This window comes from Rhinatrema bivittatum, chromosome 8, assembly GCF_901001135.1.
Source record: "Rhinatrema bivittatum chromosome 8, aRhiBiv1.1, whole genome shotgun sequence".
Classification (NCBI taxonomy): Eukaryota; Metazoa; Chordata; class Amphibia; order Gymnophiona; family Rhinatrematidae; genus Rhinatrema; species Rhinatrema bivittatum.
In genome coordinates this window covers 148,224,636-148,250,545 of record NC_042622.1, presented here as the reverse complement: position 1 = coordinate 148,250,545, position 25,910 = coordinate 148,224,636, and the positions used below count along the sequence as shown (strand labels likewise).

Below are 25,910 nucleotides of genomic sequence, written 5' to 3'. Positions count from 1 at the left end.
GTCATTGCGGTACCCCCAAACATCATGCAATGCCTGAGATCACAGAGCACATCTATCATGGGGATCCTTGATAGACATGGTCCTGCTACAGAGGGCACTGCTGGAACCTACTAGACATGTCAGAGCAAAACAAAAGGGTTGCAAAATGTAACTTGATGGTGGCAGAGGGTCAATGGTTGGTGGGCACAGATGGCCCTACCTTCCCGAGGAACAGCAGCAAATGGAAAACATTGAAAAATATTACCTAGGGAACTGTGAGGGAAGAGACAGCAGGATCGCACAACGGACTGCCAAAGCTGAAAAAATTGCAGGAAAAAAACATACAAATGATTCAGAAAAAAAGTGAAGAGGCTTGAATTGTGACCTATGGGCTTCGCAGAAAAAAAGAAAGACTGAAGAGACCCCGCATGGAAGTGTGGTATAGAAGTATGCCATGGGCATGCCCAGTGAGCCTCAGTCAAAGTTCTAGAAACATAGTTATTCCTTGCTGGGCTCCATCGGATGATGTCGCCCATATGTGAAGGCTACCATCCTGCTTGTCTTGGAGAACAATTCTTAGTTTCTGACACTGATTGCAGTGTTTCTAAGGCTAGCCCAGGAAACAGTGGCTAGCTGGAAGAGGGAGAGGAGGGGGTAATAAAGGGGTGAGACATGGAGACCAAGAAGGAAGGGGGTCAGAGGACAGGAGAGACTGAGAGGGGCAGCCTGTCAGAATTGGGTGAGAGAGATGGGGCTCAAAACCTTGAAGTCTCAGAGCCAGGGAAACTGGAAATCCAACTGCAAGCACAGAATTAAAGCTTTACATTGTTATAATCCAATCATAGAACAAAATTAATTTCAGGATCGCAGTATCTACTGTAAGTATAACAGGGCTTAAAAGCAATCCAACAGGTGATTGGTTTTCATGTGGGTAAGGCAGCGCAGGTCCAAGAACTCCTGAAAAATCACCATACCTGAAATGAGAGTTAATTTTTTCTCCATCTCTGACTCAGGAGTTAAATTTCCTACTCTAAGAAAATGTGAGCTAAGCAGTCAGACCTTTAACATGGCTCTTTGCATTACAGGGTAATAGCTAATACTTTCATTAACATGGGATTTGCATGTATCCATGCTAATCTTCGCCCAGGTTATAACTCATGTTTTAGTGCAGATTATTTCCGCACTAAAAGCCATATAAAATATTTGGGTTAAGTTAGTGCAGAAAAATCCATGCTGAAACGAGTTCAAAACCATGCTAAGCTTAGTACAGTTTATTACTTCAGGGCCTCATATTCTAAGCCCTCCAGAGATAGGGAAATACCTTCTGTACCTGAATTTGTAACTCATCTTAGCCTACCAATGAAAAGGCATGAGCTAAATCTAAACGGGAAAAAAAAAAACCCCAAACCTCAAAAGGTGAGGTATTCTGCTAGCATGTAGTCTCTGTGTAAGGAAACTGTGCATGAAACGTGATCACGACTGCTGTTTGGACCACAGTCATAAGTCACCTAGAACTCAGCGAAACTGGGTTGGAAAAGCTCAGCAAGTCTAAGAAGATCCGGAACCATTTTTCTTCTGGGAGCAGGGCCTCCTCGGGTTCCTTCCATATCGAGTGAAGCAGAAGCTCCACAAGCAGAGCTCCCCTGAGGCACTAGACATCTGCCGCAGCCCATGGGCCAGGCAAAGCACAAAAGCAGTGAGTGCAGGAGCCAGCACACAACCCAGCGCATTCCCAGGCCTCTTCCCCCTCTAAATGGCATTTGTCAGCACCAAAGGCACAGTGCTTTTTGACTCATTCGGAGCCAGTGGTGCATGTGCCATCAGCACCATCAAAGCACCAGCCCCTAGTGCAGTCAACGCAAAAGCAGTGGGGGTGAACCCCAGTGGATTCGCTTCACAGATGCCCTTCTTTGGATTGGCACCCTTGTCTCTATCTCGCCTCTTTTCAGATCCCAGGCTTTCTGGGGCCCCTGCAATGTCATCTGCCTGACAACACTCAACTGGGGTCCCTCCCACTACATTCAGAAATTCTGGACCCTATCTACTCCATTTTACCTTTGGTCTCCATGCGGTCTTTAGCACAAATAGTCCATGTGGGAGCTTTCTTCTGGAGTCCCTTATGTGCTTCTCATGAGGATGAGCCTACATCTTATTTATATTCCACTTTTTGGCACTTAGTGGATAATGTTCAGGTACTGTTGGTACTGGAGTAAGAAGAGAATGTCTTCATCAACTCCAGGTCAGTAGCTGAATTAGTGAAGACTTTCTCTACCTCACTGGCAGCCAGTGACAAGGGGGACATCCTTCAGCCTCTCCTGTCTAGAATGTTGGATTTGTTCCCTCAATGGGGAGTCCCTCCAGCTTCAATGATGCAGGGACTCCCATCAGAATTCTCAGCAGTGGAAACTAGCCTGCCTCAATTGAGCAGGCTATCCTTCTTGTGGAGGAACCTGACCAACATCCCAAGTATAGAGCATGGGCCACCACCAATTGGGGCATTCCCTGGAAATGTTCCCATCTGAGATGACCAAAGTCTCCACCCAGATCTCTATTAGTATATGCAGACAGTGTGCAATATTTGCAAATAGCACGCACTATTTTCCAAAATGAAAAACAAAAACCTGAGTGTCAGATCCCAGGGTCTTCAGCGACCCCATCTCACTCCCCCCGGAGGCAGCCATAGTTCCCCAAAAGAGTATTAGCTATATATATATCCCATCCCCAACCAACCCTTCCCTTTTGTTTAAAAAATAGCCGTCTGCCAAGCAGCCCCCACTCACTCACCCAAGCCCACCCTCATAACTGCCCCCCCCCCCCCCCGCAGACTTACCAAAATCATTCTGGTGATCTAGTGGGGGCCTGAGGGCTACCCCTTCACTCCCACACCTGGCACTTGCCATTTCTTAAAATGGTTCTGGCCGCCCTATGCCCCTGTCATGTGATAGGGGAGCAGAGGGGTGGCATCCAGGCCCACACCAGACCACCAGAATTATTTTAGTAAGTCTGGGTTTGGGGGATTGGTCTAGGGTGGGTGAAGTGGAGGTTGGCAGCAAGGGGGGAGCTATTTTTTTTAAACAAAAGGGAGGGATTGAAGTTTCGGGGAAGGACATGGGAACAAGACTTTTTTGTTTGTTACTGCTACCTTTTGGGGGGAACTTTGGCAACCTCCAAGGGAAGCGGGGGGGGGGAGGGAATGGGGTTCTCCAGAGTCCCCTGGGTTCCTAGGTATGTCCAGGGAACCTGTGCACAATATTTGTAATAGTGCAGACAAAAAAAAGAAAAGAAAACACATTAAATTTGGTGGGGGAGGTTTGTATTGTTTAGTTTAGAAAACAACTTGAAATGACATAAACAATGCCTATTATTGACATTGTCTGTGTTTCAAACAGCACATTCCTAATGCACTGGCTGTCCTTCAAAGCACAGACTCTGTCAAGGTTCATCAAGTAAGAGTGATGGCTACAACAGTGGATCACCTAAGAGCCATTTCCATTGAAGACATTTGCAAAGTTGCAACTTGGTCCTCAGTTCACACCTTAATGTCCCACTACTGCCTGGGCAATCTCTCGAGAAGCGACAGTAACTTTGGGCAAAATTCTGCACAGCCTGTTCACCTAGCAGTTCACTCGCCACAGGGGTCTAGGTTGCTTATTCAGTAAATGCGCCTATGCAACCCTAAACTTGGGACTCCCCACTTGTCATGGCTAATTTAGCCCTGCTTGTTGATGGAGAAGGCAAGTTTGCTTAATATAAATAGGATTCTCCACAGATTGCAGGATGAATCAGCTATGCTTAATACCTGCATCCCTGAAGAGTAGACTACCTAGCTAAAGCTAAGCTCTACAACTGACTGAGGGGCTCAGCAGGCAAAGCAGAGTTGCTTACCTGTAACAGGTGTTCTCACAGGACAGCAGGATGTTAGTCCTCAAATATGGGGTGACATCAAGATGGAGCCCAATCACAGAACACTTTTGTCAAAGTATCTAGAACTTTGACTGGCACCTACTGGGCATGTCCAGCAATGCACCAACCCTGCATCCAGCAGGGGTCCCCCTTCAGTCTCATCTTATAGTAAAAAGTACATGCGAAAATAAAAGAAGAAAACGTAAATGAACCCAACTCTGCAGGGTGGCGGGTAGGTTTCGTGAGGACTAACATCCTGCTGTCCTGTGAGAACACCTGTTACAGGTAAGCAACTCTGCTTTCTCACAGGACAAGCAGTATGGTAGTCCTCACATATGGGTGAGTACCGAGCTGAGGATGCCCGAGCAAAGCACCAAATGCACCCAAAGTCGCGCAACAGGCACAACAACAGGGATGGAAATTTGGTTAGGAGGGCATCCTGAGCCCTGAACGGATCGATGGAAGGATGTTGGGAAGTTAAACTGAAAACAAGTTGCGTAGAATGGACTGGCCAAAGATGGAATCCTGTCTGCCAGCCTTATCTAAGCAATAATGGGCTGCGAAGGTATGGAGAGAACTCCAGGTAGCAGCCTTACAAATATCAGCAAGCAGCACCGAACGGAGGTGCGCTACTGACGTCACCATGGCCCTGACAGAGTGTGCTTTTACACGGTCTTGTAGAGGAATGCCTCTTTGCTGGTAGCAAAAAGAAATGCATTCCGCCAACCAGGAGGAGAGGGTCTGCTTTCCCACAGGATTTCCCAATTTGATGGTATCAAAAGAAACAAACAATTGAGTGGATTTCCTGTGGGCCGACGTGCAGTCCAGATAGAAAGCTAGAGCACGTTTGCAGTGCAAAGAATACAGAGCCTGTCCTCCTGGGTTTGAATGGGGCCTGGTAAAAAGATAGGTAGGATAATAGATTGGTTAATATGAAATTCCGACACTACCTTCAGCAAACATTTAGGGTGAGTGCGCGGAGCACTACCCTGTCATGCAGAATTTTAGTGTAAGGTGGGTAGGTAATTAATGCCTGTATTTCACTAACTCTGGGAGTGGACATGATCGCAAGAAGAAAAACTACCTTCCAGGTGAGATAGCGGAGATCACAGGAGTGGAGAGGCTCAAACAGAGGGGTTTCATGAGCCATCCCAAAACCACATTAAGGTCCCAAGCAGGGGCAGGAGGGCACAGTGGAGGGTTTAAATGGAGCAAGCCTCTCATGAAATGTGATACTAAGGGTTGTTTCCATTTCAACACATCTCCTATACCCTTATGGTATGCAGATACTGCACTAACATGCACTCTGATTGAGGAAGTTTTTAGGCCTAACTCTGACAGGTGCCAGAGATAGTCTAGGAACCTCACAGTGGAACAAGTGAAGGGGTCTATGGACATGGAAGTACACCAGACCGTAAGCCTCTTCCATTTAGAGCAATAAGACCTTCTCGTTGAAGGCTTTTGTGAAGCCACCAGGACTTGGGATACCGACTCTGAAAGGTTAAGAGGTTGGAGTATTAACCTTTCAACATCCAGGCCATCAGAGATAGAGCCTGGAGGTTGGGGTGACGCAGGTACCCTTTGTTCTGAGATATTAGAAGGGGATCCTTTCCCAGAGGAATGTGCCGGTGTACTGATAGGTCCTGGAGGATTGGAAACTACACCTGGCGTGGCCAGTGGGGAGCTATCAGGATCATTAATTCCTTATCCTGCCGGAGCTTCACAAGTGTCTTTGAAATGAGACGAAGTGGAGGGTAAGCATAAAGGAGACCGCTGGACCAGGAGAGGGCAAAGGCATCTCTTGGTTGTGAGTGGTGACTGCGAATGAGAGAGCAGAAGTTGTCTACTTTGTGGTTGTGGACCGACACAAAGAGGTCTATGCAAGGGTAACCCCAGCGTTTGGAATATTGTGTCTGCTATCGGGGGGTTGAGAGACCACTCGTGTGGATGGAAAGTGCGACTCAGCCTGTCCGCCAACACATTGTCCACTCCCGGCAAGTAAGTTGCTTTGAGGTATATCGAGTGGGAAAGGGCCCATGCCCATATCTGTGCAGCTTCCTAACACAGGAGGTAGAAACCCATTCCCCCTTGTTTGTTGATGTACCACATCGCAACCTGATTGGCGGTTTGAATCAGGATGGCTTTGTTTGATAGGCAATCCTGAAAGGCCTTGAGAGCATATCTGATCACCCGCAGCTCCAGGAAATTTATTTGGCGTTTGGCTTCCTCTGGAGACCAGGTTCCCTGGGACTGCAGGTCGCCTACATGTGCACCCCACCCGAGGTTGGATGCATCTGTTGTTAAAGTAATTTGAGGTTCTGGAGCCTGAAATGGAAGGCCTTGAATGAAATTGAAGTGGTGTATCCATCAGGCCAGTGACAGACTGAGCTGTTTGGTAACCTGGATTATGCTGGACATTGGCTGACAAGCTTGAATCCACTGGAATTTTAAGGTCCACTGCATCACTTTCATGGCTAGGCGAGCCATCGGAGTGACATGCACGGAGGACGCCATATGACCCAGCTGTATGAGGAAGTGACGAGCAGTTGATGATACTCAAGTCTGTAGGTGATGCGCCAAAGATTCTATGGTGAAAGCATGATCCTGGGGGAGGAAGACTTTCGCCTGTCTGGTGTTTAGGTCGGCCCCTATAAAGGATAGGGTTTGGGAAGGAACTGTCTTGGATTTGGGATAGTTGATTAGAAACCCTAAGGAGAGCAGGGTGTGGATAGTGAGACGCAGGGAGGTTAGTGCGCCCAGCTGAGTCGGAGCCCTTATCAACCAGTCGTCGCGATAAGAGTAGACATGCACACCCTGATTCCTGAGGAAGGCTGCGATCACCACCAGGCACTTGGAGAATACTCATGGAGTGGACGCTAGGCCGAATGGTAGTACACGGTACTGGAAGTGACGAGGGCCAACCAAGAATCGCAGGTACTTGCAATGAGCTGGAGTAATTAAGATATGTGTGTAAGCATCTTGGAGATCTAGAGAGCATAGCCAATCTCCTCTTTGTAGAAAGGGAGTAGAGAGCCCAAGGTTACCATTTTGAATTTTTCTCTCTGCAAAAATGTGTTTAGGGCGTGGAGGTCCAATATCGGGCGTACTCCACCTGACTTTTTTGGTATTAGAAAATACCGTGAATAAAACCCTTGTCCCTGCTGGGAGAGGGGCACTGGTTCTATTGCTCGAGAATTGAGGGATGAAACCTCCTGTTCAAGCAAGGGAGAGTGGTCGGACGTCCCCCATGTCAGCCGAGGTGGAGAGTCTGCTGGAACAGTCAGGAAATTTAGGTGGTAACCCTGAGTGAACACTGCACATACCCACTGGTCTGTGGTGACTGTATGCCAAACGCTGTTGAAGTGGCAGAGCCGACCGCTGACCGGTATGGATGGAAGAGGAGATTGGCTTACACTCTCTAGGAAGGAGTCAAAATCCTGACGCTGGTCCAGGCTGAGAAGCTGACTGAGACTTCTGAGGCAGAGTCTGCCTGGATTGACCTTTTTGGTAAGGTCTAGAAGGGCTTCCTCTAGAAGCCGGAGGATAACATTTCCTTGGTTTGTAGGCCAGCCGCTTAGAGTCATGCCTGAAAGTTCTCTTAGGGGCGGAAGGAAACTCAGACGGCACAGAAGAAAGTTGGCAAAGCGTTTCATGGTGGTCTTTCAACTGTGCCACGGTCTCTCGGATCTTTTCCCCAAAGAGGTTATCACCACACAGGGTAGATCTGCTAACCTGTCTTGGACGTCTGGTCTTAAGTCTGAGGATTTGAGCCAGGCCCATCTTCTTGCACTAATCCCCACTGCAGACACTCTAGAGGCAGTGTCAAAGATATCATAGGCAGTGCGGAGCTCATGCTTTCCAGCATCCAGACCTTTCTGAGCCAGAATATGAAGTTGAGCCTGGAGTTGCTCTGGTAAAGAATCAGAGAAATCCTGGATCCTTTTAAAATGGTCTCTGTTATACTGGGTCATGTATAACTGGTAAGAGGCAATGTGAGATAGAGCATTGAGCCATGGAAGACACGCCTGCCAAAAGCATCCAGGGATTTTTGTTCTTTTCCTGGAGGTATGGAGGAATGAGGTTTTGAACGTCGTGCCTTCTTCTGGGCTGATTCAACAACAACAACAACAACAACAGTGTGATGATCCAACTGTGCTTTTGGAACCCAGGAGCTGACTGCACAAGATAGGTGGCATCTGTCTTGCGGTTGACAGGTGGAACCGAACATGGATGCTCCCAGTTTCTCTTCAGGAGATCGAGCAGGATTTCATGAATAGGTATAGACATGATTTCGTTAGGAGCATCTAGAAATTGGAGTACTTCCAGCATCTTGTGCCTAGAGTCCTCTTCTGTCTGAAGTTGAAAGGGAATGGTTTCAGACATTTCCTTGATGAAATTAATAAAAGACAGATCTTCTGGTGGAGAACATCATCTTTCATCTGGGGGAGAGGGCTCTGATGGTAGATCATCTGTATCTTGGGATGAATCATCGGTCCAAGGATCATAAGGCAGATCTCCAGCACCTAGTGGGTCCTCAGCGGGGAGAAAAGGTGCTAATCCTGAAGGACCAGGTCTAGGCATCGGTGGCATCAGAGGTGGCACCGACGGCATCAATGGAGGAACTGATGGCATCGATGGAGGCACCGAGGGGACCAGTGACATCGATGGACGAGTTGGTGGTACAATCCCAGATGGTGGAATGGGTATTGATGTTTCCTCATCATCCGATGATAATGGAATCGGTATGGAAGGCATCGGAGCTACCGGTGCCCTCGGTTCCATCGGTGGAAGGGCACCGATCAACGCATCCAGTCTACCCAGAAGTGGTGCGAGTGCTACAGGAATCTGATCAGTGACTGGCTCGGGGGCCGGTACCGGCATTGATGGAGAATAGAAGCCCTGAAGTGCTTTACCGATGGCCTCTTGGATCATCCAATCCAATTCCTCATGGAAGCCTGGGGCGTGGAACCCCGGCACCAGAGTAGGAGGCAGCATTGGCATAGCCGGAGGGTCCACCGGTGAAGGTGGACCCTCCGGCACCTCTGAAGATGGGGGAACGCCTCAGTGACCCGGTAGCAGAAGTGGATGGGGCCTTTTCTGGACGGGGCTTCTTTGTCAGTGGCTCTGTCAACATTGATGCCGAGGACTTGCCTGGATCAGTGGACTGAGCCTTGCAATAACGGTGTCGATGTTTTTCATGATGATCTTCTCGGTCCTTTTCTTGAGGAGGCAATCGACACCCTGGAATCGTCGATGTCGGTCGGGCAGCAGCGGTATCCCGGTGCTGGCGAGAGGTCGATGGCACCGGCTCGGACGAAGTCGAAGCTATTGATGGAGTCAGGGTTTTTGACTGAAAGAGAAACTCCATTTTCTCTAAATGAGCCTTACAGCCCTTCGGTGTCATTTGGGCACATTTGGTGCAAGTTAGGACATTGTGGTCGGACCCCAAACTCAAAACACAGACCCCATGTGGGTCAGTGATGGACATTGTTCAAGTACATTCGGGGCACTGATGAAAACCCGACGCCATGACTCCGACAAAAATTTAGCCATGGTGCGGTCGATGGCCAGTAGGCCCTGAAGTGATAACTGAACGGGAATCGACCGCAACAAGGGTAAACCCTTACCTTTCGACCGCGGAGTATGGATATCAATAGGGGGACCCCTATGGGTAGAATTTTTTTGAAAATTTTTAAAGAAGTTCCGTGAGGAATCTCGAGAGCTCCTTAACCCGCGTGGCTACTGCTGTGCGGAAAAAAGAAGACTGAAGAGGGACCCCTGCTGGGCATGCCCAGTAGGTGCCAGTCAAAGTTCTAGAAACTTTGATAAAAGTGTTCCGTGATTGGGCTCCATCCTGATGATGTCACCCCATATACGAGGACTACCATCCTGCTTGTCCTGTGAAAACACATGCTCAGTCATAAAACTTTACTGAGATAGAGAGATGTGCCTGTTCAGCACCACGTGTCATGGATGATTCATTCTGTCTATGGAGAGCCCCATTTACGATAAGCAAACTTGATTTATAACCTATCTTTCCAATATGAACTCGAGACAAGGAAGAACAAATTTTAAAACAATATTAAAACAATGAAAACAAGGAGCCATAAAAATAATATAATATTAAAATAAGTACCATTAAATTACATGACAGGATATCATAAACAGAAGACCATAAAATATCTAAAATCAACATTAAAAGATATATGAAATCACATAACAAGACATCCTAACATAACATATCAGAGAAACATAAGACAACACAAGATCAATACAAGTTAAAGGTAAAAACAAGAAAACAGAACTTTAAAAAAAATCATCATAAAATAAGGTCATTGTGCCTGTGATTCCCCTTACTACTCACTTTATATCATCACACTCTTCCTAGGATTCCCTGCTGCTCAGACTGTGATGTCACATTATCCCTGTGATTCCCTGCCACTCTGAAGCTCTAGGAGGTCACACTGTGTTACTATCACTACCATTCCCCTGCCCCTCATTAGCTCTGCCATGTCACTGTCCCCAGAATTTCCTGCAGCTTATTAGAACTCCATGGGCAGACAACTGAAAAGCAGAGGAGACTGAATTAGCCAACTGGGTCTTCTTCTGCCATCATTTTACTGTTACCAGCAGAGATCTTTACCAGATCTGCGTCACACTGTTACATATAAAGCACAAATACAACCAGACATTGGGTGGGACTGTAGTGAAATATTACGCACCTTTCACTGCAACAAAGTGTTTGTCTAGGGAAGGGGAGGAGGAGGAACCCAACATCAAAAAAATTCCATCGTGCATAAAAGAGAAAGAGAACCAGGAATAACATTAAAAGAAGCCGCATCAGAGACAATCAGAAGGATCTAGCAGCCAGGGAGTACAGCCTTAAAATATCTCTCTCGGCCTCGCAGCCTGTAAATGTTTTCCTGTCGAAAGCCCTCCCCAGACTTAACGTCTAAATATATTGAGATAAAGATTCTTACCTTCCCTGCAGCAGTCAGAGGGAACTGACTGCGTCCCACTCTGGGGGTGTTTCACTTAGTCTTTCTTTGATTTGGTAGGGAGGAGAAGATGGCAGTTCGGGGATTCTTGCCTGTCCCACTTGTTTATGAAAGGTTTTGCTGTAGCCCAGTCACCACCCTGTCAGCCTCTCCCAGGCTGCAGGCTCTGCGGTGTGAGCTGGGCAGGGGAAGAGTAGAAGCTCCTTAAAGGGCCAGCATCAGACTTTTAGCACCAGACGACAGCCGCCCCAGCATTAAGGATTTTCGGCACCTTCAGGCACCCTACCCAATCCTGCGCTGCCCACCTTTTTGCAGGCGGGGAGCGGAACACCTAGCAGGGCGCAGGCACCACAAAACCATGCCTACTTTGCTTTAATAGGCAAAACGACACCCTGCGCCATTAATTAAAGGAGTACTCTTAAGTAAGGCAACTATCTGATAAAACTTGCAAATACTCTTTAGCCTATAGAAATCAACCTGATCTTCTCACACATACACAGCACAGTTTGTGTTTGAAGATCATTGTTATGAGAATAAAAGCTTCTTAGATGCCTATTGTAAATTGTTTCAAATTAAGGAGTAAAGCACAAACATAAGCTAGGACTAGGCTGCCGCAGAGCTGGCGAGTGGCCCAATTCAAAAAGAGACACTTAGCCAATTTTTTTTTTTTTTTAATTTACATCTCAAGGTATAGTCTTATCTACATGCCCTTTATTAGAATGGAGTTAGGAGAAATCCAGGACATACTTAAATCTTTTTTTTCAAAAGAGTCACTTTATAGCTGTGTTGTAGTAGGTTTGACGCATTCCTACCCACACCCCTAGCTGATCCACTAACCCACACCTCATGCTTGGAATGTGAAGTTCTGATTCCCCGTAATAAAAACATCAGGAGCTTCTAGTCCCAATATGCAATGAAGTTAAAACCATAAGAACATAAGCTATGTCATACTGCGTCAGAACAAGGGTCCATAAGCCCCGTATCCTGTCTCCAAGAGTGGCCAATCCAAGTCACAAGTACGCAGGACTGGCTCAGACTGCTGGAGAAACTTTAAAGCCAATTGGCAACCCTAACCCCTGCCACAAAGAGCTGAGGCAGGAAGCAAAGACTGGTCAGCTAACTTTCTCAGACTATCAGGCCGATACAGTACAGTGCGCTCTGATGGAGCGGACTGTTTACCTGCCATTGGACGCGTGTTTTCCCTTACCCCTTATTCAGTAAGGGGCGGAAAACGCGCGTCCAACCCGCCGAACCTAATAGCGTCCGCAACATGCAAATGCATGTTGATGGCCCTATTAGGTATTCGCGCGCGATTCAGAAAGTAAAATGTGCAGCCAAGCCGCGCATTTTACTTTCAGAAATTAGCGCCGACCCATAGGTAGCCGCTAATTTCTTCCGGCACCAGGAAAGTGCACAGAAAAGCAATTTTTACTGCTTTTCTGTGCAGCCTCCGACTTAATATCATGGCGATATTAAGTCGGAGGCTGCACAGAAATTTTGCCGGCGTCTGGTTTCCGAGCCCATGGCTGTCAGCAGGCTTGAGAACAGACGCCGGCAAAATTGAGCGTCAGCTGTCAAACCCGCTGACAGCCGCCACTCCTGTCAAAAAGGAGGCGCTAGGGATGCGCTAGTGTCCCTAGCGCCTCCTTTTGCCCGTTTTTACCGCTAGGCCTCATTTGAATACTGTATCGCGCGCACAGGCCACTCGCCTGTGCGCGCACCAGGAGAGCGGGCGAACGCGGACTTTATGAATCGGCCTGAATGAGAGGCAGTTAAGGAGTAACAGCTCCAACTGCTGAACCCCACCATGCCCCTATCACTTCTGCCTACTGCTGGATTAAACAGGGAAGACAACAAAAGGCAACAGTAACACAGCTTCAAACAGGATCCAGTCAAGAGACAGCTCCTCATCCCATGCACTTTCTCCAATACTCAGCATGCTTTGAGAGGACCATAAGATCTATATCATAGGGTGAGGTCTCTTTACTTTACCTTCATTCTCTTGTATAGCATTGGGTATATCACAGCCACTCAGTAATACTAACTACACACAAACATATGCAGGCACAGACTCAGACGTAAACATTCACCCACCCAAACATTGAAAGCTTATAAAAGGAGTGTTGGGGGACAGAGACAGCAAGTGTTTTAATCCCTCCTCAGGTAATGTAATGCACGCAGCAGAGCTGGTGTTGTCGCTGTAGGTTAGAGAGCGATTTAGACAGGGAGGGTCCCACTTTCAGGCGGGGGGGGGGGGGGAATGACGACAAATGAGCAGCTCAAGGTTGTTGGCAAAACAAAAAAAAACCTGCCGCAGCAAAATGAGGAAATTGAGTAGGGGTTAGTTTTCCCCCTCCCCCCACTCAACCTGGGGCCATCACTCAAGGCAGCCCCGACTCCCCAAAAGTAAACAAAAGTGAGTAAAGTGCCTGTGTGGTGATGAGCCCCACCCCTTCCCAAAGGTATAAGATTAGTGGCATCAGGGATTCAGTGCCACCCCACCCCCCTTCACAAATTCCAATAAAGTTCAGTTGAAATGTGAGTTCAAGGCCTGTTTGGTGACTGGATAAGACCCCCTCAACAGTGGTGAGAGAGTTTGTTGTGGGTGTAGCTGGAGTCCACATACTGTGGCTTGATGCATCTCCCAATAAGTTTGTATCTAAGGCAATGGAGGGTGAAGTGACCTGCTCAATGTCACCAGAAGTAGCAGTGGGATTTGAACCCTGGCTTCCCTTGTTTACAGTCTGCTGTTCCACTCCTAATGACCAACCTCTCACTAACGACCTAGCCAAGAGTTCACAGGCCGATGCAGTAAAGGGCGTGGGAGAGCCGCCGCTCTGAGGCGAGCGCCCGCTCTCCCGACGCGCACCCAGGCCACTCTCCTGGATGCGTGATTCACTATGCAGCGGGTTCGACAGCCAACGCTTAATTTTACCGGCATCGGTTGTCGAACCTGCTGACAGCCACGGGTTCGGAAAACGGATGCCGGCAAAATTGAGCGTCCATTTTCCAAACCGCAGGCCGATTTTTTTTTTTTAAAGATTTTTTTTATTTTTGGGGCCTCCGACTTAATACTGCTTTTCTGTACACTTTCCTGGTGCCGGCCGAAATTAACTCCTGCCTTTGGGTAGGCATTCATTTCAGAGTAAAATGTGCGGCTTGGCTGCACATTTTTATTTCTGTATCGAGGGGACTAACTAAAAATAGGCTCATCAACATGCATTTGCATGTTGCGAACGCTATTCGTTTCGGGGGGGTTGGCTGCGCGTTTTCCACGCGCTATTACCTCTTACTGTATAAAGGATAAAAATAGCGCATCGAAAATGCGCGGCCAAACGGGGGCTAACGGTGCGCTCAGCCGAGCGCACCATACTGCATCGACCCGCTAGCCAGCTAGGGATAACAGTGGAAGAAAGTTTAAATAACAAAATAATTGTAACTCTCCAGGATGGAACAGGAAAGGGAGAGCTTTTGAACTATCACAGGCCAAAGCGGTAACCTCCCTCATTTTTCTCCAGTGGCAGTCATGCAAAAAAACACTGCTCTGATTTGTAATTAACAATACCGGTGGTTTTCTCAGAGGTAGGGGAGGGAAGTAAGTGCCATAAGATTTGGTAGTAGAGAAAATAATGATAAAATTCTGAAATAAAATTGATGTTAATTTACACTAATAAATACTTTGACTCAAATTCAATAAAATGTATTTTTAAAAGAACATAAATTGAAGAAACATCTTTTGGTAACAAGTAAAATTTCTTTAAATACGTTACAGAAACACCTTTAACAACTTCAAGTGAAATATTGAACAGGTAATATATTTCCTTTAACAGAATGTTTTTCACTATTAACCACTTTTTTTCTCCCTTTTCAGGATTTTTCATAAAGCTTTAAAGTGACTTTCACTTTTAATATTTCCTGTATAAATGCTCCAAGCTTACTTAACTTTAACTGTTCTCTAATTCCTTAACATTTCCTTTCTATAGGATAATAGTATTATGAATACTCTGTCAGTATAAGGAAGTAATTCCTACGAGTGGTTATATGACTATGATTATGATTATCCTATGTATTCTTTTGTTTGTAACCATTGAAATGCAATTAAAAATAAAATAAAATAAAAAAGCTTTAAATATTAACTTTCCTTTTTTCTTTAATCTTACAAAGATTCACCCACCAAAAAAAAAAAAAATCAGATACATTTCAGTTCAAATAACTAAAACAAACATGTAATACAAATTTCTTTAAAATGGCTGGTTTCAGTTCTTACTAAGAAAATCACCAGATAAGTATAAATTATCCTGGATATGCATGAGGTGAGAACACTAAATTTGTCAGTCTTCTCCTGTGCCTTGGCCTCAGATTGATGCAGAAAGGTGTGTTCAGCTGAATGTATCTTTCTATCTGCACTTCAATTCACATTTTCTGCAGCAAGGAATTTTGTGTATAGAAAATGTGCGTTCCACATCCTGCTCAGCAGCCTCACATGGAAATCTCATGCAAATGAGGCCATTAAGTAGTACTTCCCAATGCAAAGGGATGTGCTGGCCCAACCTGGATTTTCTCAGCACTGGAAACTTAACTCTGGGTCAGAAATGGGAGTTAAGTTTCTAATGCAAAAGCCTGAAAGAAAAGTCCATAAACAATTATTAAAGATGGACTTGGAGAAATCCACTGCTTATCCCCGTGGTAAGCAGCATAGAATCTATCAACCTTATGGGATCCTGCCAAGTACTTGTGATCTGGATTGGCCCCTGTTGAAAACAGAATACTGTGACTGATAGACCTTTGGTCTGACCCAGGGTGGCAAATCTTATGTTCTTATTCCCTGTTATATAATGAAAGAAAATGTTCCAGCAGGAATGGTTGTACTGGAGATCAGACACTGCTTGCTCCACTTGCTGATCATGCATTACACAGCAAAAAATATAAATACATAGAGGACCTCAACAGTGGGAAATGAGCCCAGCCCATACCATCACTTAGCTCTTATGTATCGTATATTACTTTTTTCTTTGGATATGAGAAAGCTTCTTTATATGTTAGAAGGGAAAGACTAATTGCTGTTTGGGATAATCATCAATCAACCTAGGGGCTCCATATTTGCGTAACCCTGGTTGCAGTTTAATGGCTTTTCTGCTCTTACTCAGCCTAGGTAGGCAGACATCAGACTAAAGGAGGAACCAAAGTCCCTTGCTGCATAGGAAGGCCTTTACTAGGAATTGACTGCTGATACGCAGGGTCATGGTTAGCAAGAGATGACACCCTGATTGTTGTTGGCAATGAATCCAGGATAATGCATGTGATAAATATCTGATAGCAATCCCTAAAGCAGATAAGGCAAATACCTGTCATGTGGGCTGGTTGTGGAAACATCCCCTCAGGAGCAGGCCAGGAGCTGGATTTTTCTTCTGCTTGGCCAGCCCTCTCCCTTGCAGGTTGATCCCTTGGGTTCTGGGGGCCAGCAGGACTTGGCTACGATGGCTGAACATCATGGTTGGTTATGGCTGGAAGCTGGGCTGGTCTTCTGCTTGGCCAGCCTCCTCCCATGAGCCTTTGGGTTCTAGGGGCCAGTAGGGTTTAACTGAAAGAAGCTGGGCAAGGCGGGACAGGCTGGACAAAGGACAGCAGACCCAAGCTAGAACTTGAGATCAGGTACAGGATGGACATAGTGTGCAAAGACAGACTGGATATTGGAACAAGGAAGAAGCTAAGGACTGGATACTGGAACATGCCGAGGACTGGATACTAGAACAGGCAAGGAACTAAAGAATGGATACTGGACCAGCCAAGGAGATGAGGACTGGATACTGGGACAGGAGGGTAGCAAGGCAAAGCAGGGAATGGATGCTAGGGACTGGTTTGGGTAGGGTACAAGAAGACTAGATAAGGGCAGGACTAAACAAGACAGAATAGGGCAGGACTAGACAAGGCCAACACAGGGCAGAGAACACTGAAGCCCAAAGGCAGCAACACACAAGACCTGTAGGCCACTAAGAATAAGGCCCGGAGGCCACTAAGCAAAGCAAGGCCTGAGTAAGCCAAAGAGCAAGGCCTAAGGTAAGAGCAGGCCTGGAGGCCACAAGGTAAGGTAAGGCCTGAGTAGGTCACAGCGCAAAGGACAATGAGCCAGAAGGCCCAGAGGTAACAAGGTAAGGTAAGGCCTAGATAAGCCACAGGACAAGGAGCAAGATACAAGAAGGCCCAGAGGCCACAAAGCATGGAGCAAGGTAAGAGTGGCCAGGTCAGAGAGCCAAAGGTGACTCCATGAAACAGCATCTAGGTTCTGGCAAGGCACAGTTAAATGGGGCTAGATCTTCAATGTGGTGTAAGTAGTGAGGCAGAGTTTAGCAAGGTTGGTTGTGAAGCTTGGGGAGGACCTCTGGTCTAAAGGAGGCTGTACTACAGGCTGAGTCAGGTGGCCAGTGAGATGGCTTGGGTAGCTTGGAATAGAGCACACTTGGAGGCCTCTGCTGGTGGGAAGGTGTAATAGCAGACAGGATCAGGGCACAGTGAGGCTGAACAGTGTATCCATGTGGGGAAATGCTAAGAAGAGGTCTGGAATTCTGTATAGGAACCCAAAGAATAGGAGAACTCTCAGCCCTTTATTGGAGACCTAAATAAATCGTACTAAGCCCCTGAATGCTTTTCAAGGTAGAGACATATAGCTGATGTGAGACACATGCACATGTGAGACACTGCACCCTAATACCATCACATCCAAAGCCTACACAGAGGGTGACCAGGAAGTCCCCATGAGTGGTATACAAACACCTAGAGCAGAAGATTCCAAGAGTCACTGTGAGGGAGCATGCCAACTACATAGTAGCCAAAACCACTGTCCTAGAATACCTACCCAAGGAAGGGAGAGAGTTGCCTGAGTACTGCTTGTAGCTTCGGAAAGAGCCCCAGCTAGTACTGGTACTTTGGTCCAAAACTACTCCAAAGGATAGTTAATCTTTTAGAAAGGGTCAAGATTGTAGTGGCCATCACTCTGTGGGGAAGCTCCAGAGAGCATAGTTGTAAACACAGTAGCTTCATCTTGATTTAGCCTGGGCCAAGCCACAAGGGGGATCTGACCAAAGGAGCTCCTAGTATCACTTACCTCCACTGTATGAAACTCACCAGCCGAGAATCCATCCAGGAGCTGCAGGTTCACATCCTCCCCCCTCAGCACACATACCTGTGGGAAAGTCATCATGGCTACCTCCAACAGATGAGGGACCCAACGCAGGAGGACTCGAGTCGCAAAATCATTGCACATAGCTACCTAAGTAGAGAGACTTTAGAAAAAAGAGGTGTAGGGAGAAACCCACAGTTTCACTACTGTGCATGTAGCAAGATAGATTTTGACTTCACAAACATAAGAACATAAGAAAATGCCATACTGGGTCAGACCAAGGGTCCATCAAGCCCAGCATCCTGTTTCCAACAGTGGCCAATCCAGGCCATAAGAACCTGGCAAGTACCCAAAAACTAAGTCTATTCCATGTAACCATTGCTAATGGCAGTGGCTATTCTCTAAGTGAACTTAATAGCAGGTAATGGACTTCTCCTCCAAGAACTTATCCAATCCTTTTTTAAACACAGCTATACTAACTGCACGAACCACATTCTCTGGCAACAAATTCCAGAGTTTAATTGTGCGTTGAGTAAAAAGAACTTTCTCCGATTAGTTTTAAATGTGCCCCATGCTAACTTCATGGAGTGTCCCCTAGTCTTTCTACTATCCGAAAGAGTAAATAACCGATTCACATCTACCCGTTCTAGACCTCTCATGATTTTAAACACCTCTATCATATCCCCCCTCAGTCGTCTCTTCTCCAAGCTGAAAAGTCCTAACCTCTTTAGTCTTTCCTCATAGGGGAGTTGTTCCATTCCCCTTATCGTTTTGGTAGCCCTTCTCTGTACCTTCTCCATCGCAATTATATCTTTTTTGAGATGCGGCGACCAGAATTGTACACAGTATTCAAGGTGCGGTCTCACCATGGAGCGATACAGAGGCATTATGACATTTTCCGTTTTATTCATCATTCCTTTTCTAATAATTCCCAACATTCTGTTTGCTTTTTTGACTGCCGCAGCACACTGAACCGACGATTTCAATGTGTTATCCACTATGACACCTAGATCTCTTTCTTGGGTTGTAGCACCTAATATGGAACCCAACATCGTGTAATTATAGCATGGGTTATTTTTCCCTATATGCATCACCTTGCACTTATCCACATTAAATGGACCCTTGGCCTGTATTTCTGTAGAAAGATACAGATGTTGAACTTCTACCAGAGTAGCAATACGTGACTGAATTATCTGATCTGCTAGCACCGACTGTTTAACTAGGCCTCTCTTAAAGAATTAAATCTTCTCTCAGCAAACAGAGAGGATCTAAAACAATGCAGGCCTGGTGTGTGTGTACATGTAGGGACAGACCTAAGGTCTTGAGCACTGCCTGCAAACTGGACCCTCTAATCCTGAAAGGAGGCCATGTCGGTCAGGTCAGCTCTCTGTCATGTGACAGACAAATGACCCTTCAAAGGGGGAATGAGGATCAAGCTGGGGGAATCCAGCAGTTCGAAATGAAGAAGAAACCCAGTTTTGTGTCCCATGCTTTAATATGCATGAGCTCTTGAATATACATATCCTGACTCTTAAAAACAGCATGAGAGGGGCTCGGCAGGTGGTTATGAAGATCAATTAACACCACTAAGACAACGACTGAGGACTCACTATCAAGATTCACACCATCAAGACGACGACCCTGAGTCATTCCACCCCTCCCTGCCACCCAGCTAATGGACAGGATCCAGTATCCTGGAGGGCACTACCCATAAGAGAAGTCTCCTGGCTGCTACCAGAACTGAACTTGCCTTTTTCCTCTACAGGGTCTAGACAAGTCCTCTCAGCTCAGCAGGCAAGCCAGGACACAAACTCATGCTTCCAAAGACAGAGACAGCCTTCGTGAACTCCAGGTTCACTCACAACTCAGAGACAGAGAATCTTCAGTGGTGAGACTGGAATAATCTCCTGAGTATGTTTCTAGAGTATCTAGCTCAGTTTCTTAGTAACATTCTAAGCAAGTCCAGGTTATTATGAGGTGTATGTCTTTGAGTTCATTTGCAAACCTTAATCATTTTAAGTACTGTATATGCTGTATCAAGGATTATAGTATAAGTTTCTTATCTAAGAGTGCTAATTTGTTAGTATTATTTCTGATAGTAAGTCTAAGTGTCTTCTAATAAATTGTTTACATGAGACAAATTGCATTGTGTGAATCCTTGGGCTATTTAGGTCACATATAACAGGTAACAAGTATTAAGATTCTGCCAGATTCACTGCCCCAGACCCAAGGGGGGGGGGGGGGGAGGGTATCCGCACATAGGCAACAGCTTACACTTATAAATCCTTATGTGGGAACCCTGAATGCTATGCTTTGATCTGCTGATTGTGGTCTTACAAGATAAAGACAACACCCCCTCCCCCTCCAGCTAATCCAACACCATCTCTCTCTCTTCCCTGGGAAGGGAATATAGATTCCTCACCATCTCAGCCAGTTTAAGACTGGTACTAGGTTTCTCATACTGAGGAGATCACATTTCCAATAGTCAGAAGTAATAGACAACTCTTGGAGATAAGGGCCTAAGAGCAGCCAGGAATAAGGGATCCTCCTACAAATTGCTACCTGTCATGGCTCATCAAAAAGCTGTAGGAAGTGGAGTGCTCTAGCACCCCAAATTGTAACCCACAACTGGTCACATTCACCCCAATGTCTCCGGCGCCTCCTCCCCCGCTTTGTGACACATCCTCCCTGCCCTACATGCCGCGAGACACCCCAGCAGCAAGGACACTGCGCTAGGCTACCCCGATGCCATTGGCCCTGCATCAGGACACCTCCCCCTAGGTGCATGCATGTACCAGTGAGCCACAATTAAAGGCCCCATGGTGGGGAAACCAGCGAGGCACAAGGTGATGGTGCGGCGGGGGTATTTAAACCCCTGCCGAGCTCCTAGCAGATGCCTCAGCAACAGATCCTCTGCCTAGGCTGCAATACACATTGATCCATGTTCCTGCCTTGACTTGCATCAGTTCCTGCCTTGCTTCATTCCAGCTGTCCTGCCTTGTTCCTGTCTTTCATGTCTCCAGCTGTTAAATTTGGTGGCTCATGGGATGTCCCCAAAATCCGGCTCACTCACGCTCAGGAACTGCTGATGCCAGAATCCTCTTTGTGGTGGCAGGAATGCTGCCATCATGTTGCCACCAGGATCCCCTTAGGCACACATGCACAGCGTGCACCTAATCTTAAAGGCCCCGTGGTGGGAACCTCCATGGCCAGCACCCACAGATGATGTTACGCAACTGTATATTTAAACCCTAGCCAAGCAATGAACCAATGCCTCAGTAATGGTTAGACTTCCATCCTTGCCTCCGCCAAGCCTTGTCTGCCAGCCTCACCTCATCCAGCCTTGTCAGTCCAGCCTCGTCGCATCTGTCTTCCTTGTTACTGTCATCAGTGTTCCTCTTGGCTTGCTGCTCCGGCCCAGACCTCTTGCCTTGACCTATCTAAGTTGCTTGCCATCTGGACTTGACCTCCAGCCTGGACTTGACTACTCTTGCATGCTGCCTGCTCCAACCTTGGCTCTTCTCTGACATTTGTAAGCCTGCTGTTATCTTGTCTCTGGTATCTCTCTGGACTCTAGCTACCACCTCTGCCCCAGGGAACCACTTAAGTCCTGCTGACTGCAAGAATCCAAGGGCTCAACCTGTGGAGGAGGTGGCTGATAAAGGTGAAACTCCAGACTATCCCGCTACAAGGCGCTTTTGTCAGCTGCCAGCGAAGGCCTTGGAGGCTTCCCTCGAGGCTGTATCAACTACACCGCAGCTCTGAGGGCTCACACATCCCATATCCTTTAAACCAGCCTTGTCCCAGCTCCTGCCTTGCCTTGAGTCCAGCCCTTAGCTGTCAGTGTCTTGTATCCCTCTGCCTTGCATTCTATGTTGCCTGATCTGTGCCTGCCCTGACTTCTGCATGGATCTTGACCCTGCCTGATATCTGCCTGCCCTGACCTCAGCCCAGACCTCATTGCTGCTTGTCTGCTGCCTGCCCTAATCTGACTTCACCTGTCCACTCCATGGGACCCTCACCTAAGCCATGCCGGCCCCTGGAACCCAAGAACTCAACCTGCAGGGAACAGAGCTGGTATAAGTGAAGCCTAGATCTTGTCCCAGTGAGAGCATGTCCACCTGCTTTTAGTGTGGGCCTAGCAGATTTGCCTGCCAGGCTGCAACAGCCATGCCATAGCCAAGGGCTCACACTCCATGACATGCTAAGGATAAGTTAAAGTTCTTACATATAAAAACATGGACAAGAGCTAGGAAGCACTTGATGAGAAATCCAAAGGCACTGCCCCATACAAGACTACACTAGGATAATAATAATAATAATAATTTTTTTTTTATCATCAGACTACAGCAATCTAAAACCTCACAAGACTAATTTATCCTTAAAAGACACTCTAGCAATCATTCAAGCCAATACAGTAAAGTGCGGCCGCGGTTACCCTGCTTCTAACCCGCTTTCTACTCACAATTTGGCCGCGTTAGTCCAACCTGCGATTCACTATCCCTTTTAACCCATCCTTACCGCCTCTTTAAATCAACTGGTAACCCTTTCCGCCCGCGGCATGTATATGAGATGTAAACGATCAGATTAGCTATTCCCTCCCATACAGTAACGTGCGCCCCGATTATCGCTTTTTAAACCTGCAGTTTTGCCGCGCGTTTAACCTGCTAACTTACTGCCTACCCTTACCCCTGCATTAGTGTGGAGCGTCAGGCAAGCAGAGACGAAATTTAACGGGCCACGGAGCAGCCCCAGCCAGCCCCGCTTCACTGCCTGACCCCCTAACTCCCCGGGACAAGACCGAAGTGAATCGGGCAAACTTTCCGCCAGCCCCCGCTCACCTGCCCTGGCCGCGTCCATCTCCCGCGCTGACAGCTCCGGAGCAGCCCCAGTCCTCTCTCCCCTCCTCCCGGGGAAAGCCGGTGGCGAGAGTGGCTTCAGCAGCCCGGGGCGGATCGGGCGCTCCCCATGGCTCCCTATTCTCTAAAAGGTAATGAGTGCACGCCGTGACGTCGGACGTCGCACGCCGTGACCTGAGCGCCTGGCTGGACATCCGAGGTCACGGTGTGCACTCATTACCTTTTAGAGAATAGGGAGCCATGGGGAGCGCCCGATCCGCCCCGGGCTGCTGAAGCCGCTCTCGCCACCGGCTGTCCCCGGGAGGAGGGGAGAGAGGACTGGAGCTGCTCTGGAGCTGTCAGAGTAGGAGATCGGCACCCATGGACACGGCCAGGGCAGGTGAGCGGGGGCTGGCAGAAAGTTTGCCCGATTCACTTTGGTCTTGTCCCGGGGAGTTAGGGGGTCAGGCAGTGAAGCGGGGCTGGCTGGGGCTGCTCCGGAGCTGTCAGTGCGGGAGATGGACGTGGCCAGGGCAGGTGAGCGGGGGCTGGCGGAAAGTTTGGGGGGAGTTAGGGGGTCAGTTAGGGGGTCAGTCAGCCCTTCTCCTGTATCCACTTCCTGGTACCTTTCATTTCAAATGTCATTTGAAATGACAGGTACTAGCGCACCCAGGATACTGTATAGGCGCTATATAGCGCCTATACAGTAAAATGGATTGCGTTTCATGGACGCACGTTGGACGTGGCTTGCATTTGCATGCCATTTTAATACAGTATCGAGCGGTATGTGATCCAGACTGTGCGTGCGGCAAACGCGGGTGCACCCGGCACTAACACACCTTTTTCTACCGCACCTTACTGTATCGGCCTGTTAATTTGTGTAGAGGGAAGGAGAGCATTTTTTACAGGCTGTTAACTCCATCACTCAGCTATCACAGAGGACAGGAGAGAAAATGCATGTGAGGTGGCCTGCTGAAATAACAACTAAGCAGAAAACTGGAGCTGCACAGATTCCCTGTACTGAGGGAAAATATGTAGCCACACCCCTGGCCCCATCCCCCTGTAAACCTCCCTGATAGACTATCAGAGGGAAGAAGGCGATAAAGAGTTTGGCATGCTTAATTAATTAATTTCTTTTTGGCACAAAGCAGCGATAAAATGTCTGCTGATCCATCTAAAACAGGAGTGCTGACCAGGCCCTGTTCATGTGCACAACACTGCTTTCCATTGCAGGGGCCAGGGCACCCACCCAGTTTTGCTCGACAGGTTGCTGACCCACTGCAGAATGCACTCGCTGACCAGTGGCGTAGCCACGAGTGGGCTATGGCGCACCCACTTTGAGCTCAGGCCCACCCACTTAGCATTGCCCCGCCCCGACAGCTTGAGAAGAGAAGCTCTGTCACAGGGCCCCATGAACAGGCCTGGTGCTAACATCTGTACACACCCAGCGAAGCAGCGGCCAAAGAGGGAAGATGGCCAGGAGGCAGCCAGTGGACCCTGTCCCACCAGCGACTGGAGAGGATGGTCCGCGAGGCCCCTGGTGGACCCCATCCCACCGGCAGCTGAGAAGAGAAACCCGACCGGAGAGAGCCGGTTCACCTGCTCCTCCTCATCTGCCGGCCCTACTGAATTCAAAACGCTTGCAGCTATCACGTGCTCTATGCTGAATGTGCAATGCTCGAGATTAGCATAGAGGAAAAGTTACCTGCAAGAGTTTTGAATAGTGCAGGGACCTGCACACAAAACAGGAGCAGGAGTAGCAACAGCCACAAAACAGTCTCCCCTTCTGCTCCTGATGGGGAGACTGCCTGGGTTTTGTGTTTGTAAGTGAATAGGAACCTGTCTGGATGTGTGTGTGTGTGTGTGTGTGTGTGTGAATGGGAGCCTGCCTGGGGTGGGGGGTGCTGGTGTGAATGGGAACCTGTCTGGATGTGTGTGTGTGTGTGTGTGTGTGTGTGTGTGCGTGCGCTGGTGTGAATGGGAGCCTGCCTGTGATGGGGGAGGTGTTGGTGTGAATGTCAGATGCACTCTAAGGCATTATTTATTTATATGAGAACAAATAGTAGGGCCTAGACTTGTATGTCAACTTCCCACCCATGTTAACCTTGGGCTCCCCAAAAATTAATTTCTGGCTATGCCACTGCCATGCTGAAGCACTGTGACTTACCTGTAACACTGTGCCTCCCTCTTTTTACAACCATACTGAAAGCAGGCAGAGGGAGAGAGAAGGGAGAGTATCCACTTCAGACCCCCTGACAGAGTCCAAATCTGGCACAATATCATAGGAGACTGGGAAGCAGTCTAGGGAAAGCACAATTGCTTACCTGTAACAGGTGTTCTCCTAGTTCAGCAGGATGTTAGTCCTCACAGATGGGTGACATCAACAGATGGAGCCCGGCACGGAAAACTTTTGTCAAAATTTGTAGAAGCTTTGCCTAGCACACTGAGCATGCCACTATCCACACATCCACGCAAGGTCCCTCTTCAATCTCGTAACATAGCAAAAATACAAGCGAAAAAATAAAAACAACAAAATGCATGATGACCAATGGCACAGGGTGGCGGGAGGGAATCCTGGGGACTAGCATCCTGCTGTCCTAGGAGAACACCTGTTACAGGTAAGCAACTGCGTTTTCTCCTAGGACAAGCAGGGTGGTAGTCCTCACAGAAGGGTGAATACCAAGCTCCAGGCTGCTCCCAGCAACGACCATGACCAGAAGTCACCAAACAAGGTGCCAACGGGCACAACACAACTACGGTGCCTTTGGTCAATAGGGGGAGAGCCTGGTTCCAACAGGGGCCCTAGGAAGGAATAGTTGGGTCTTACACCTGGAAGAAATTGCATAGGACAGATTGGCGAAAGACACTCTCATGTCAACCATCTTTGTCCAAACAGTAGTGTGCAGCAAACATGTACAGAGAACTCCATGTTACTGCCTGGCAAATGTCGCCGTTGGGAACTGACTTTGCCACGACCCTCACAGAATGAGCTTTGATGCGGCCTCCAAGCTGAAGGCCCATTTGTGCATAGCAGAAGGCAATGCAGTCCGCCAGCCAGTTAGATAAGGTCTGTTT

General features: G+C 47.7%; 1 protein-coding gene across 2 annotated transcripts in view; it reads right to left on the bottom strand.

The window, feature by feature from the left end:
- CAPN1 (calpain 1) overlaps nt 1–11,046 on the bottom strand; it is an 88,716-nt gene extending 77,670 nt beyond the window's left edge. The window contains exons 1-2 of one of the 2 annotated variants that reach the window (XM_029611086.1): nt 10,863–11,046; nt 10,605–10,628 (exon numbers count right to left, since the gene is read on the bottom strand). The gene's annotated coding sequence lies outside the window, so the exon portion shown is untranslated. The remainder of the gene's footprint in view (nt 1–10,604; nt 10,629–10,862) is intronic. The other variant, XM_029611084.1, reaches the window with a different exon arrangement.
- Nucleotides 11,047–25,910: the final 14,864 nt, after the last annotated feature.